At 36.3% G+C, this 16360-nt stretch overlaps 1 protein-coding gene across 2 annotated transcripts in view; it reads left to right on the top strand.

The window, feature by feature from the left end:
• Positions 1 to 2672: 2672 nt before the first annotated feature.
• The window catches only part of LOC132793415 (uncharacterized), a 46567-nt gene continuing 32879 nt past the window's right edge, over positions 2673 to 16360 (top strand). For both annotated transcript variants that reach the window (XM_060803334.1, XM_060803335.1), the window contains exon 1: positions 2673 to 2929. The gene's annotated coding sequence lies outside the window, so the exon portion shown is untranslated. The remainder of the gene's footprint in view (positions 2930 to 16360) is intronic.

Below are 16360 nucleotides of genomic sequence, written 5' to 3'. Positions count from 1 at the left end.
CAATTTGGCCACCGGCAAGGGCTAGTCACAGCCCCTGGGGACCGACAAAGCGAACAACGTGCAACGAGGCACACATTGTTTGTTGTTTATGCACCACAAATGGCTGAACAATAAAATTGCTCTTAAAAAGAGCTAAAGAAATGAGTGGACAGTGAAAGAGAGAGCTGACGCATGCGCTAAACTCACTTGAAGAGCGATTAAAGAGTAAGAGACGTTGCCTGGGAATGCCGAAATATGGAGGAATCTATTAAGGATTCATAAAGGTAAATATAATAAAAAATACATCGACACATTCGTGCACTAAATTGCCAAGGGAATTAAAAAGCGCCTCGCTATGTGCAAAGAACATTTTTTATTAAAATTCTAATAGACCTTCAAATGAGTTGTTTATGGGCTATAATAATAAGAAAGCTAGAAATAATTTGTAAACCTTATTTTGAGAGCACAAAATTACAGAAAAGTAAAATAATAAGAATATTGAAATAACTTTTTACGGAAATGTAAAATAATAAGGAAACTAGAAATAATTTTTAGACTTTATTTAAAGAGCTCAATATAATAGAAAATGTTATTATAAGAAGTATTAAAAATGGATTTATAAATGACTGTGTTCAGATATATAAATAAAATGAACTTTAAAAAAGTAAAAGGAAAGAATAATTAATGATTTTACTTTAACTTTAATATAATAAACAGTTTCATAAGCGATTATTCGGTTAAAATGTACATAAATTATGTCAGAGAAGCTTAAGTGTTATACATAATGTTAGAATTGATTAATAACTTAGCTTCATATTCTCGTTTTTTTGTTTTATATTTTATTATTCTACTTTTTATCTTAGTAAAGCGTAAAACAGTAGTCTTCATATCTATTCGAATGTTCGATTTTATTCGACTCATGTTCTTTTAACTAATTTTATGAACTGCAATAAATCTTCAATGGATGCGCATTATCATGCATGTGGAGCTCCAATATCGAATTCTCATTCATTGTCTACTCTAGAAAAGTTTCCTATTGCGATATACATATAAATCAGGTGCGAGTAGTTCCTGATATAATCCGTCATTAATGATGTGCCAAAAACCAGTTTGTTTGTCGCCAATTTAACAGCGCGTGGTTGGTTTAAAGTGCTAATATAAATTAAGTATACGTAGGAGTGGTCTTCCTCATGTCAAAACTATTATCAACTAGTTGTGAAATTGAGCTAATTGTTATACGACCAATAAAATGGAAAACAAAGGTGAGTGGAATAAGTAATTTTTGACAAGTATTTGAAAGATTAAGTATACGTAAGAGTGGTCTTTCTCAAGCCTAAATAAGAAAATAGCTGTGAACTTGTGCGAATTGTTAAACGATTAATAAAAGAAAGAACAAAGGTAAGTGGAATAGGTAATTTTGAGTATGGTAATAAGTATTTTTAAATTTTAATTACGTAGGAGTGGTTTCCTTAAATATTAAAACTATTAAATAGTTGTGAGTATAATTGTACGACTAAAAAGGTAGAGAACAAAAAATCGTATGTAAACAATCAGATGCATACATAATTTTTTTTTAATTAATCTTCTTAGGTCAGGCGTTTACTCCTTTTTAATGTAATAAAAAAACGGAATATTTGTTTTATTTATATATATATATATATTTATAAATTTTTATTATAGTTGTTTTAAATCAAAATAATTTTTTTATCATTGTAAAGGCAACTCACATCATTTGTTATCCATTAGTATGTAAAGCGCTGAAATATTTAGCAATTGAATATTTTTTTTTCCTTTAAATACTTAGCAGTAAATTCTTTGTAAATACGTTTTCTTTTCACTTTTAAAAACTCATCTATAGTATTTTCTTTTTATTTTTATTTTAAAGTAGAGAAAATGAAAAATGTACCTCAGTGAAATTGATATTTGTGAATCATATTTTTAGGTATCTTTCCATCATTCCATAATTGGAAAATAAATGGGAATAAGCTACTTAAACGCACCTTTGAAGGACAACAACGCACTTTAATGTTTCTTATTAAATAACAAACAACACTCGCATAAAGATTTATGAGTATTATTTTCTTAAAAAATACATAATTTATGGTTTACATTATTTTTTGATTTTTCAAATATAAAACACGCTTATTTTTTCCTATCTCAACATCCTAATTTAATGCTCTAAATATAAAATAGATCAAAATAGCTTGTTTAAAGTCAACTCGGTTCAATATCTTACAACATTTGTTATCATTGAGCAACACATGCTAGAATATTTACCAGCAATTCCTTATCATCCACCCCACTGTTCGAAGACAAAGAGAAGCCAATTACAGAGCTTTGCTGGCACACGCTCTCTCTCTCTCTCTCTCTCGTTCTCTTTTTGCTTGTCTCTTTTTCGATGAGTCCAAAAATTAAATAATTTAGTAAAAGGCAGCGACCTAACCAAAACACAGACGCAGCCAACGCACGAGCACGAACATTCACCGATGTCGATGGCGAACTCAAAGTCGATGTCGATGCCGACAACGACAACGACGCATGCCATGACCGTGTGCTCCGTGCTCAGTCTGCGTCTCTGTCTCTGTTTCTGTCTCCGTGTGGCGTGTGGCGCAAGGCGACGCCGTGTACTGAGTTTTGCCGAGCATTGCCCGTTGCTGGCTGTCATCAGTTCATTGTAGACATTTTCCCGGCACGGACGCAACGCGCGGACTCCAAAACACGGCGGAACACAACGGAAAACATTTCGACGGAGTGAATTCGCACAGTTCGGTTCGGGCTTTTTCGGTTTGCCTCTATTTTAGCCGTGTATCTGTGTGTGTTTGTGTGCCACAGTTTTTCGTTTGAGGTTTGCACTTTAATTTCATTAGGGCGACCGCAAAACAGGACGCGCAACGTGGACCAAACAAAATGTTAACCATGCAGCGCGACTAAACGACAAACAAATGAAAAAGTGCGTAAATTATGACATTCTCTTCTGGGTTTGTTTAAATGTGGGGGGAAGCGGGAGAAGTGGAGGGAGGAGAGGGGGATGAAGAGGACAGTGTGGAGTACTGTGGAATAACTGTGGGCGGGCGCAATTTAAAAAGCAAAAAGAAAGGAAATCGCTTCGTGGCTCGTGCTCTTTGTGTGTGTGTGTGTGTGTGAGTTTGTCTCTGTCTCTGTCTCTGTGGAAGTGTCCTGTCTCTCTGTCTGTGAGTGTGTGTGTGTGTGTGTGTGTATGCGTCTGTGCGGCGTGTCCTGATAACATCGCAGAAAGTAAAATTAGGGCAAAATGCTTCTGCTTCAGCGAAGAGCGAGAAGGAAGGAGCAAGGAGGAGCAGCTGAAGCAACTGCGTATAAGTGCGTACGAATATGTCTGTGTGAGAGTGTGCGTGTGTGAGTGTGCAAGTGTGTGTGTGTGTTAGCTACTGTTATGGCCACCCACAGCTGTAGAATGGCTCGCGCTTAAAGTGTCGTCCTCATCGCAGCCTAATTAATTCAATGGGCGTCGAGTGCTCGTAACCCGCTCGCTGCTCCTCTCTCTTTCACTCCTCTGAGTCTTTCTCTTTCTCGTTACTGGGGCAACGCGTTCCAAATTTAAATTCAAATCAAATTTACCAACAGCACACATAAATAAATCATTGAAATTTGCACGTCAGATGGCTTCAATTATTTTTAAATCATTTGCAAATTGCAAAATACGAAATACGAAATAAAATATCAAATTTAAATACGCAGCTATGCAGAACGTAAAACATAGAAGAAGAAGAGATATGCGAGTAGAAGGTAGAAGAAGAAGAAGAAGCGGCATAAAAACAGAGATAATCCGCAGTGTTATTTTGTTGTTGCGGCCTTTTTAAAAATACATTTTCCACATTTTCATTGCCAAAGCGAAATCGTCACAAAATAAAAATGTGTAGGGCAAAAAACCCCCCAACAACAAAAACAACAAAAACGAAAACAAAACGTAACGAAATGAAACGAAACGAGAAGAAAAGTGAATGAAATGCAGAATGAAAAATAAAAAATGAAAAATGTGACCGTTATGTGAAATATCTATGTGTGTGTGTGTGTGTGTGGAAAGTGCGTTCCAAAATAATCGTCGGGCTCGAGGCGACATTTAATTAAAATTTGAGCCGCATTTAATGAACAAACACAAGGAGCATATTAAAGGTCACCCAACTGACCGTCATTTGGACAAATTGTAGCGGGTCAACTAACTCGCCCACCACCACCTCCGCCCACCACCACCTCCCGAATATACACTAAGCTACATGCAAATTGTGACATTTCAATTAACTAGATTTTATAAAAGAAATTGGTTTGAAATATGTTTTAATTAACTTAGCAATACACATCCATCATCATCCAAATTTAAAATGTTTTATTAATTAATGGAAAGTTTAAAAATGTACCAAATCAGAGTTAAAAAATTTACACATTTTAAAATGTTGTGAGTGCAAATATTCACCTAAATTCAAGGCTGATAAAAATATGAATATATTGTGTATCCAAGAAGTTTTCATCAGTGCTAATAATTTTATTCAACTTAATAAGGTGTAAATTACAATTCTTTAGATTGGACTGAAAACATCATTATAAATCTTGACCTATCCTAATTCGATATTAAAATTAACAAAACTTTGTTTTTACCCAAAATTTGCTAGTAATTCGTGCAGATAAATTTATAATATTAATTTCTTATTTATATGGTTCTCTGGCTCTACTATAAGGGTATTCTATCTCTTTTTATAATATTACATTCTGTATAGTAGGAAAGCAGTCCCTCAAGCTTTGCTTACCCATTTCTAAACAATATTTTGTTACTTCCTTTTTGTGTCTTCTCCTTAGTTTTGAATTCCACTTTCTTGTAGAACTCTCCCTAACCTCACACCTCAACTCAGCTTAGCTCTTTCTTGCCTTGTTCTTCTTCTTCTTAACTTCTCATTCTACATTCTCTCACTAACCTCACACCTCAATTTAACTCAGCTCTTTCTTGTCTTCTTCTTCATCTTCTTCCTAATTTAGCATTCTACTTTTTTGTGAAACTCTCCCTAACGTCACACCTCAACTCAGCTCATTTTCATATTGTCTTCTTCTTACAAATTCAGCATTCTTCGTTCTTGTATAGCTCTTCCTAACCTCACACCTCAACTCAACTCAGCTCATTTCATTCCTTGTCTTCTTCTTCTTGTTCTTAATTCGGCATTCTATTTTCCTGTAGAACTCTCCTTAACCTCACTCCTCAACTCATCTCATTTCTTGCCTCATTCTTCTTAACTTAGCATTCTTCTTTCTTGTAGAATTCTCCCTAACCTCACACCTCAATTCAGCTCATCTCATTTATTGTCGTCTTCTTCTTCTTCTTAATTTGGCATTCTAGTTTCCTGTAGAACTCTTCCTAACCTCACAACTCAACTCAGCTGAGCTTCATTTTTGTCTTCTTCTATAAATTCAGCATTCTTCTTTCTTGTAGAGCTCTCCCTAACCTCACACCTCCGCTCAGCTCACCTTAACCTCACTCTGGCTTCACCCTAACCTCACTTTATTTTTTTTGGCAAACTTCACCCTCAGCAATAAATTCAACTCTTGTTACATAGTGTAATTTGCCAATGTGTTGACACAGGCACCTCTCGCCCTCGTCCTTGCCTCCACCCCCTCTGGAAAGCTATGACTACTGCCTATGCTGCCCTCAGTAAATTGTGTGAGTCACATGACGCTGCCAGCGTCGCAGTCCACGTCATCATCATCGTCGTCGTTGTCGTCGTTGTCGTCGTTTCGGTTGTCCACTCAACGTCATGTTCGGCCCACAACAAACATGACATTCTACGGTTCTTTTATGCTTGCCACATGTCACGGCAAAGTTAACTGCCACACACAAAACCACAACGACGAACCTCCACCTCCTCCTACTTCTCCCCTTCGGCCCCCTCCCCTACCCAGCTCCAACTCAACGGCAAGCTGGGGTTAAGCATATTATATTATGCTGTATTTTTATGCGCATCCATCCAAATCCATGGCAGACGTTGAAATATTGCGACATCGTCGTTGCCGACTTGCAATTATGCAAAAATATATCTACGCTAGCTGGGAATGGCGTTGACTGGCTGTAGAATGGAAGGTTAAAGGTCAGAGCAGAGTTTTTGTCTGCAATTCAACTGTCAATCAATGGAAATTGAAATTGTTACTGCGACGACATTCATGACTAATTTAATGTTAAATTGTGCGCGCACCTTCAGATAAAGGAGCTGTTGTCCTTGTGTTGAGCTAAAGAATCCCCTCGAGAGGGTGCCACGCCCCCGCCTACCCCCTACAAACACACACACACACACATAGATAGAAGGACATGCTCATAATAGAAACACGAGTCAGGAGTAGACTTAGCAGCGACTCTTTTATTGCCGCCACTTGAGCCAATATTTGCACATTTCAACAATGTTGCCTTCCTTCTATGTACGTGTGCATGTCTGTCTCCATGTGATTGTGTGTGTGTGTGGGGGCGGGGCAACCTTCGCCCTCACAGTCAGCACTCATGCATGCACAAATGTAATGAAATATCCTGTTTCCATTATGATCCCCTTCCTCTTCCTCTCTCTCTCTCTCTCTGGCTCTCTCGCTCTTTAAACGTGGGATGTCAGGTAGCATAAAAAGTCGCAATTCAATTTTGTGCCCCTTCTCTTCTCACCCCGTTCCGCCCGTTGTTGCCACACGGTCTGGTGCCAATTCAAGTTGCACCTCAGCCAGTTGCCAGTTGCAAGTTGCCAGTTGCAAGTTGCCAGTTGCAAGTTGCCATTCCGCCCAGAGCTTAGCACAATACCACACAATGTCGAGCCTTTGTGCCATTGCGGTTTCCGAGTGCTTCACAAGAATGGCTGCGTAAGTGCTTGCACCCCCTTTAAAATAACTCATGCAACTAATTAAGTCTTCCCATGCAACAACTATATACTTAAGTTGTGTTCTGCATTCCCAAGTCATAGAAACCATGACATGAAACCAAGCAGGAAACAGTTAAAATGTTTAACTTCGGATTGCAGATAAATCTAAGTGATATCAAAGTAATTTATTTCAAAAATGATAACTGCAAAATTAGAGAAACTTTATAAACTTTTAACTTTAACTTAAAATATATTTAAAATAAATGCATTTTTAACTTCAGTTTGCAGATAAATCTAAGACATTTATTTTAAGAATGATAACTGCAGCTAATGCACAATTAAGGGAACTTTATAGACTTTTAACTTCAACTTAAAATATATTAAACATAAATTAATGTTTAACTTTAGATTGCCGATAAATCTAAAAGATATCAAAGTAATTTATTTTAATATTTATATCTGCAGCTAATGTACAATTAAGGAAACTTTAAAAACTTTTTTTCTCTCTTCTTCTTTATTTAAAATCTGTCTGTTCGACAATACGTAAATTGTGTAACTAATTAATATTAAATTAACATAAACAGCAGTTTTCCAATAAGCCCTGCTATTTTTTTGTTCATATATAACTTCTTATCAGTTTGATGGCAATTGAGAACACAAACAAAGTAAGATGGTTAAACGAAAGACAATATGTTTAGTGTAGAGACTTTTTTAACTTAAGCTTAAAATATATTAAAAATAAATGCATGCGTGTAATTTCCTATTTTGGAATCCTAAAAAACATTATTGTTCAACTTTTTAGTGCTAAGGTTTTTAACCCAATCACCAAGAAGTCTTTATTTATATTTTCAATTTTTGTAGCCTTTTATATTTCATTTTTGGTTAGCCTCATTATTTCCATAAGAGAAACTATTTATTTCAATATGTATTTCTCAAAGTAGAAGATTAGATTTAAGCATGTAAGAAGGCCGAAATGACCGCTACCAATTTTTATTGATATCAAAACAGTACGGTATTATTCTTAAAATATACCAAGGCTATATTTAGGATACTAATATCGTACTAGATGTACATAGAGTACAAAAATATACCAAAGGCTATATTTGGTATACTAATATAGTAGCAGATCTAAATAAAGTACAAAAATATACCAGATTGTCAGCCAAAACAACTAAAACCCGTAGAAAGTAGGCGTTTTTGCTCATAAAAAAGTATTTCTTAACTAACTTCTGGTATAAATACAAAAAAAAAATAAAAAATCTGTTTTATAAATGCTTATTATATTCTCTTTAATACTAGTAATATCTCTTTAACACTAGTAAATTTCTTTAAACTTTAAGATTCGTTTCTACTTTAAATTTTCTTTCTTCAACGCGCTCTTTAATGATTCAGCGCAGGATCTCTTGCTTTCAACGCTGCTTAGGCAACTTCCGTCTACGTTTGTTCATATTTTATTGAGGTGTATCCCAAAATAAAACCACTCTATAACTCACATTGGCCTACTCAATTCATTGAATAGCTGTGAAATATATTTGCCAGGCATACATTTCATAAATAAGTTACCATTCCGCTCACATACGTTCTATGAGAGTCGTAAACTTTACCTCTTCTTCTCTCTTTCACTCTTTAGTTCGTTCTCTCTTTCTACCTCTATGCGCTGTCCCGCTCTCTAGTGGCTCAGTTGACCACGTGACTAGACGTTTTTCTCGCCACGTAATGTGACACGACCGACAGCATTTGGTCCTTCATTCATTCCCGACCTGCACTTGGTCTGGTTCCCATACTCGATTTTATAGAGTTCAGCTCGATTCTGTGTTGTTGTTGTTGTTGCCACACTTGAGTTGCTTTTGTTGTTTTGTTCTTAGCTCTTGCCTGTTGGCTTTGGCCTGTTTGGACAGCCCGCTTGCCTGCTTGCACGTGAGCAGTGTCGAGGCACCCTTTTGGCCTGGCCGTAAGCACGCGATGCACTTGGCCAAGATGTGGAGAGAAAGAGTTTCGCCTGCTGCAACTGTTGTTGGCAATTTTTATTATGCGCCACAAAGGAGGCAGGCCAACAAAAAAAAAACAGTCAAGGAAATTATTTTCATGCTCACGAACGAAGCGGCACTCGAGGGCATTCTTTATGACATGCCTGGGAAAATGTCTGCAACAGCAGCAACAGCAACAACAACATCAATAAAAGGAGTTGGGAGCTCAAGTGGACGCAAGTGGAGCGTGTTGAATGCAAGAGCATGACTTTGGATAACTTTGCGACTCGATTTTTGTGTTAAATAATTTAAAAGGGATTTCCAAGTTGATCTCGCAATGCGATTTGCAATTCCGACTCTCTTCGAATGTCTCGCCACAGCTTTGATACAAAATTGTCTATTTCCTGTTTGTCTGGCTGCTGCCTTCTCCTGTTACCATGGCCAACCAAAAAAAAAGGTAATGCCAAAAAGGGGGGAGGGAAAACGGTTGAGAGGCTGTCGATTGGGGTGTGGCCAACTTGCAGGCAACTTTTTCGTGAAAAAATGTGCTTCAAATTACATCAAAAAGTTGCCAAAATGCAAGGAAGCGTGACTAACAGATGCCCTAAGAGAATGATAAAGCAGCTAGAGTCTATTATGAACTAAAGTGTAGTAGATAATAATAATTGAAAATACTAGAAATTATGCAACAAGAAAGATTACTAATTGCATTATCATTAAAAAATTGTTTGTTAATGAAGAGACTTAATTTACTAATTTTGTATTATAGAAATAGATGAAGTTAGATTTGATTCAGCTAAAGAAATAGTTATTCAAATTAAATCTACTGGAAGTTTTGTAATTAAAACTCATACAAAATTCAAGAACAATAAAAATAATTGTAGCTTTCAATTAAATATTCAAATAATAGTAAAATTATAACTCAATTTACTTAATAGAAAAAAGAAAAATATGATTAAAGATATTCCAAAAACCGACTTTTATTTTTTATCAAATATTTTTTGAAAGAAAATAGTAAAAAGAAATACAATTAATGTTGAAATAAAACAAAATTCATCACAAAAAATAAATTTAAAGTCAACTTTACTTCATTCAAAGCAAAAATATATATCATCAAGGATATCCAAAAATAAGTACTTCTATTTTTCATTAAACAATTTTCATAAAAAAATTAAATTCATCTTCAAGTAAACCACTTTTATTTTTATATAATATTTTAAAATTATTAAAAATTAAAACTAAATTTACTTCATCAAAAAAAATATATATTGTCAAGGATATCCAAAAAAGTACTTATATTTTCCATTAAACAATTTTAATAATAAATATCAAAATTATATTCATCTTCAAGTAAACCACTTTTATTTTTATATTTTTAAATTATTTCATTCAAAAAATAAAAACATCATCATAGACATCCCATATTTTTCATTAACGAAATAAATTTGCTACCAGAAGTAACTATGACAAAATAAATGCTTAAACAAATCAATAACAGTGACAACCTCTTGAGCAATGTTTTCTTTTGATGACAGGGTATCTAAAAATAAGAGCATTACTGCGTAGTACAGTTGATTCAGAGAAGCCTGACTTAGCCGTAAGTCGAGTAAAGTCCTTGAATTCCGCGAAATGTAAAAAAAAAAGAAAACACACGCAAGCAAAAGCAACAAATAATTGAATACTGAGAATTTGCATCCCTTTGGGGGAAAGTTTTCATATTTGTTCGTGCTTTGATCTTGATTTTTGATTATCGCAAAAGCAAATTTCCTCAGCACAATAAAAATAAGCAAACAAAATTTTCCATTGCTGATTGAATTTCTGACAAAAATTAACAGCCAGAACACAAAAAAAAACAAAGTTTAATTAAAATATTAACAATGCAATGCAAAATGATAATAAATACAAGTTGAATTTTAATTGAATGTATTGCCTTGAGCTTTTTGGTCAACACGAAACGAAAACGAAAATGAAAAGTGAATCCTGAAAGGAAATGGAAAAAAGCCCATCGACGAGTATTATTAAATTGAAATATGAACATGAAAGCTTTTCATTTATCAAGAGCCCATCGACAACGTCCAGAGACCACGATGACCTTAGACATTAACACATTCGCACTCAAGAACGCAAGATGTGAGACTGTCCGGAAGGAGAACTTGTCTTCATGACACTATTTATCAAAAAGAAACTTGCGAGAGAATAAAGAAAACAAACGTGCCACAAAACGAGGCAACGGCAGCGGGTCGCAACTTATCAGCATCTAGGGGCCACACACATTCACAAGGGTCTGCCTGCCATTGACGGGCCGAGCGTAGACATGCCCTCTCCCTGCTACCCCCGCTTCCTTTTCTTTCCCCACCTACAACACACGCTGGCAGACAGAAAAAAAGGGCGATAATTTGGGGCGCACGAAACGTAAAGCGACAGGGAAAAACAAGAGAGTGACAAAGAGAAAAAATGGGAAGTCAAGTGTGCTCGACTGCGAGATACCCGCTACCCATTTTCAATGAAAGCAAAATAGTGCAGTACAGTAGTAATATTATTCCGCAAAAATACTAAAAATATAGTAAAGGCTATATAGGGGTATATGGTACATTAAAATAATAAAAAATAATACCATAGAGTGTAAAAAATACCAAAGTTATAGTACCATACCATTTTTAATAAAAGCAAAACATTTTTTTTTATTAATTTTTAAATGTACTAAATTAATATACCACAAAAATACTAAAAATATACCAAGCCTTATATTTGGTATAATGTACATAATAGTACTACATTCGAAATAGACCATATTTATATACCGCATTAATATCCCACAAATATACTCAAAATATACCATGGTCTTTATTTGGTATTTTAATGATATTTAGTATATTTAAGTGCAAAATATAGCATCCAAATAGGCGATTTTGACATACATATATAACTTCTACACTCTTTATTCGATCTTAAAACTATAGTTATTATTATCCATGCCAAAATTCGAGACCTTAGCTTAAAAATTAAGCTTGTTAGTAGACTTTTTTTCCTTTTACCGGGGCGGAAGTATGCATGTTAAAAAATTGAAACAAACATGATCTGGGTGCAAGCATTACATCGAAAAATGTATATCTCTATAGTCTCTAAGACGGACGGACAGACAGACAGTCAAGAATATATATACTTTAGAGGGTCGGAAATGTTTCCTTCTGCCTGTTATATACATTTCATGAAGTCACATAATTATAATACCCCTCTACCCTACAGGTAGCGGGTATTAAAAGAGAGAGAGAAAGGAACAGGATGTTTCGTTGGTAGGCTGTTGATGGCCATGACCATTTTGGCGCTCAATTCCGTGCGCCAGCCAAAGACATTAGGTATAATCATTATGATGTGTGAGGTAGTTGTCTAAATTAAAGTTGCAAATTAAAGTTGCAAAGTTGCAAATAAACATCTGATTGTCACAAATCAAAGCATCAGCTGATGCGCCAAAGCCTTAATTAAGTTGGCAACTCCACTTAGCATAGCTCAACTGTTGAGTCTATCGAACGGGGAGTAAGTATTGCATTGATCCACACAGAGATGCTTTGAGCACTCACTAAGGGCAGCCATCTTCACTTATGCACTTTTTTTTCACTGAGAACATTAATACATCAGACCAAAAATTTGCAAAGAAAAATTGCAAAAATAAATATAAAATAATACTGCAACCGAGAAAGGAATGCCAACACTTTTGGGCATTCGAGATTTTCTTTGTCCCAACTTGGATTGGCCGGCTCTTTTAGAGAATTTAGAATTGCTAAATTTTCTCTTTGCCACTGATTGGTAAGTAGTGTCAATCTGATTAGACCTTGCGGTAAAATGTTATTTTATGCAGCTTATTGGTCATACCGCTGGCAATTGCACACGCTAGACCCTCCATAGAGTGTAATAGGTGTTGCACATTGCGGTCCTCGCCTTCCCCACCTGTTGAACAGGTGCCACTAGTGAAGCGCACGCGGATATTCACCCTAACCTGCAAGCCTAAGGGAGAATTGGTGAAGGCAGCGAACCTCGCTGCGAACAGCCAGCTAGAGTGGGAAGAAGGCGATAATCTTGCGGCAGCGAATCTTCGCTGCAGATTATCAAACGGTATTCGATAGCGGCTCAGCGAAGGCGATACTAGAGACGTTCAAAGGAGCGTAGATCTTCCGGCGAGAGATCTACGGCTCCACAAAAAAAACACGCCGGCACCATCTGCATTGGATTGTTTTCGTTCGCAAAATGCACTAAGAGTGCCAACATGGTTTGCTAAATTGAATAATTAAATTGAATTTGTATTAGTACTTGTCAAAAATCGACTAACTCATTTTTCGACTTTTGTACAGCCAACATGGGGTTCATAGGGATTTGAAAGCCTGATAACCATAACCCTTTATCATCTTTAACAGCTAACATCAACAAGCATATATGCTACGACGGATTCATCAGTTATCAGGCCTGCTAACATCGATGGAAAGTGCGTAAGTACGGCATAGCCGTGTCTATATTATAGTTGATTGGGGTTGTGATTGTGAGGTTCTCAATTCCGTGTGTTCCGTGTTGGTTCTCTATCTTTCGTATTATTAAGTCATGAAGACAACCGTTTAAGTAAAACAAACTAACGTAACGATAAATAAAGGCTCAATAAATCAAGCACTATTGTTAACTAGAGATAATTTTTATAAACAAAATGAAGTATGTTTATTAAATTACTGTATATCATGGAGAAGAAAACAATAATGTGTTAAACTTTTAATTCTAATTGGGCACTGAATGTGCGAGCGTTTGAGATAATGCGAGATGAGTACTGTCCCTCTCCCCTAGTATTACACTCTGTCTACACTTTAATTTATGATGACTTACTACCCAGTCGAAGCCAAAGACCCACCCCAGCCCTGAACTGAGCCGGCAAGTTAGCTAGACAGAGTAGGCTTAGACGAGTAGAACCTCGTGGTGTTCGTCACATAATTAAATGGCGCCCAACTCGTGAGGCCTATGGAAAATGTGCCCCAAAATAAACATTTCCTCATCAAACTATTCATTCTTTTTATTGAAAACATTGATGTATGAATTTTCTGCCTTCTGGATTGGCTGTTTACTGATGAGAAAGTCGGAAGCAGACCAGGCGAAAATAACATACATAGCGGTGATTCATTAATTGATAGTGTTATCAATGAATTAAACCTGCTAAATACAATTTTCTGGCCAATAATGTGATTAAGGAAATTTTTTGTAGAATTGGATGAATTTCGATTCTCTACCGAATCATTGTTAGGCCCAGTACACAATATTGTGTTGTGGTATTGAAATCGAGAATTGTTCAGTATTGGTTAATATCGATCTGTTCCTCTTTCAATCACAAACACTCATCAAATACGTTACTAATCAAAGTAGATTCAGACTCTCAGTACACACTTCGCATTGTCTTAAAATCGCATTGAAGGGTAAGTCCCAAACTTAAAAACTTAAAACTTGAACACTATATTATCGCATATCGTAAACCTATTTTTGTCAATTACCTTGTCAATATCGAATACCGTACTAGTTCACATTCATACTTAAATTCATAAATTCATTATGCCGGTTACTCGCAGCCACGAAAACCTCGCATCAGCTAGTTCATTAATTCTTTGCAAAATTTGCAATGATTTAAAATCGTCTGAATTTGAGTTAGTAAAAACCCCTTGTAGTCATAACTTTCACTCCGAATGTATATCCAATTGGCTCAATACTAGCGAAACTTGTCCAACTTGCAAAAGCCGTGCAGGATAGGAGATATTTTTGGCTCAGAACAATCTGAAGGGTTAAGCATGCTTCATACAGTTGCAGCACCCCCAATTTCACGCGATGCCTCGGGAGCCGCTGGCACTAAACCGCGAGATCGACCAAAAACAAGAGCTAATCAGAGAGAGAATCTCATGAGAAATGCCGCACAATCTCCTTCTTGGCAACATAGGGCAAGCTTAGAACAAAATGTACCTACTTCCAGGCAGCATCAAAATGCTGCGCGAGAAAGTCGCTTACCCCGAGCATCAACAGGAAGTACAACCACACCCGTTCCAGCTGTGTCTGAACAACGAGTTCAAGGACTTATCACTTCTTCACTCGATAACTTTCGAGCGGAACTAGTCGCTACTATCGCTGATCAGGTTGAATTTGCCTTTAGAAACTTAAATATTGCCGCCCAACCGCCAATAGTTCGTTCCGAGGAACCGCAATTGGAATGGGATAACGAAATTCCAGATCAGAATAACGAAGGATTGGGGCAATCAGGAAATATATCTGGTAGTCTCGATCGGCCTGACCGAATTTCTAGTACCATTGTTAATTGGCATCTTAAGTTCAGTGGTACACCAACTGATATACCAATCGACGACTTTATATATCGAATAAATTGCTTGACCTCTCGTTGTTTGAGCGGAAACTTTGATACGTTGTATCAGTTTGCTCACTTACTATTCTCAGGTCCAGCGTTAACCTTCTATTGGAGATTTCATCGTAGCTCTCATCATAGGAATTGGTATAATCTTTGTTCTCGTTTATGCGAAAGATACCAAAATCAAAGAACCGATGAAGACATAAAAGATAGCTTACGGCGCAGGAAACAAAAGTTTAATGAACCTTTCGATGAATATTTGGATGCTATGTTGAACATAGCAGATACGCTTAATTCTCGTCTATCCGATACCGAATTGGTCTCTTATGTTAAACAGAATTTGAAACCAGATCTTCGACATGAACTGTTACATGTTCCAATTTCAAATTTAGCTATCCTTCGTAGAGAATGTCACAAACATGAAGAGTTCTACTCCCAACTGCCTAAACATCAAAATCGATCGAATAACCCCAACCGAGTTATTCATGAGATTGCTTTAGAAAAAGACCTGAGTTAGGCTCTGAAGATGAAAACTCAGAATCAGCAGATGTAAATGCTATGAAGTATTCTGATAATTTCAAATGCTGGAATTGCGATGAAATTGGTCATCGTTACCAGGATTGCCTGAAATCACGTCGCATATTTTGTTATGGATGTGGAAAACTTGACACATATAAACCAAACTGTACAAAATGTAAAACCAAACAGGAAAACTCGCAGAAGGGTATTCGCTTACCACCAAAAGCGGATATCCGCAATTAAAAATAGAACCAAATTCTCTAGAGTATTCTCAACCACCTGCTATATCGAATAACTTACCTGACTTACAAATTCATCGACATTTTATACCTTATCATTTGCGATTAAGAAAAATACACACATCTCCAAAATCGCGTGCTGCTCATCGTATGCATACATTTTGGTCGAAAAGCGTGTACTAAATTCTTATAGGATATCAGCTATCGTAAATAAAGACAACGATATACGACCCTTTACTTACCTCAACATTCTCGATCAGCGTTGTTTGGCCTTGCTCGATAGCGGAGCAAATAAAAGCGTGATCGGAGGAAACTTAGCAAAGTACATTCTTGAAAATAATATTAACTATCTTAAATCCAAAGGATTTGTTAAAACTGCTGATGGACAACCTCAAAAGGTCGCTGGTACCATTAATCTTCCAATCG

The sequence above is a fragment of the Drosophila nasuta genome, chromosome 3 (genome assembly GCF_023558535.2).
Source record: "Drosophila nasuta strain 15112-1781.00 chromosome 3, ASM2355853v1, whole genome shotgun sequence".
NCBI lineage: Eukaryota > Metazoa > Arthropoda > Insecta > Diptera > Drosophilidae > Drosophila > Drosophila nasuta.
This window is presented reverse-complemented; position numbering and strand designations above follow the sequence as displayed.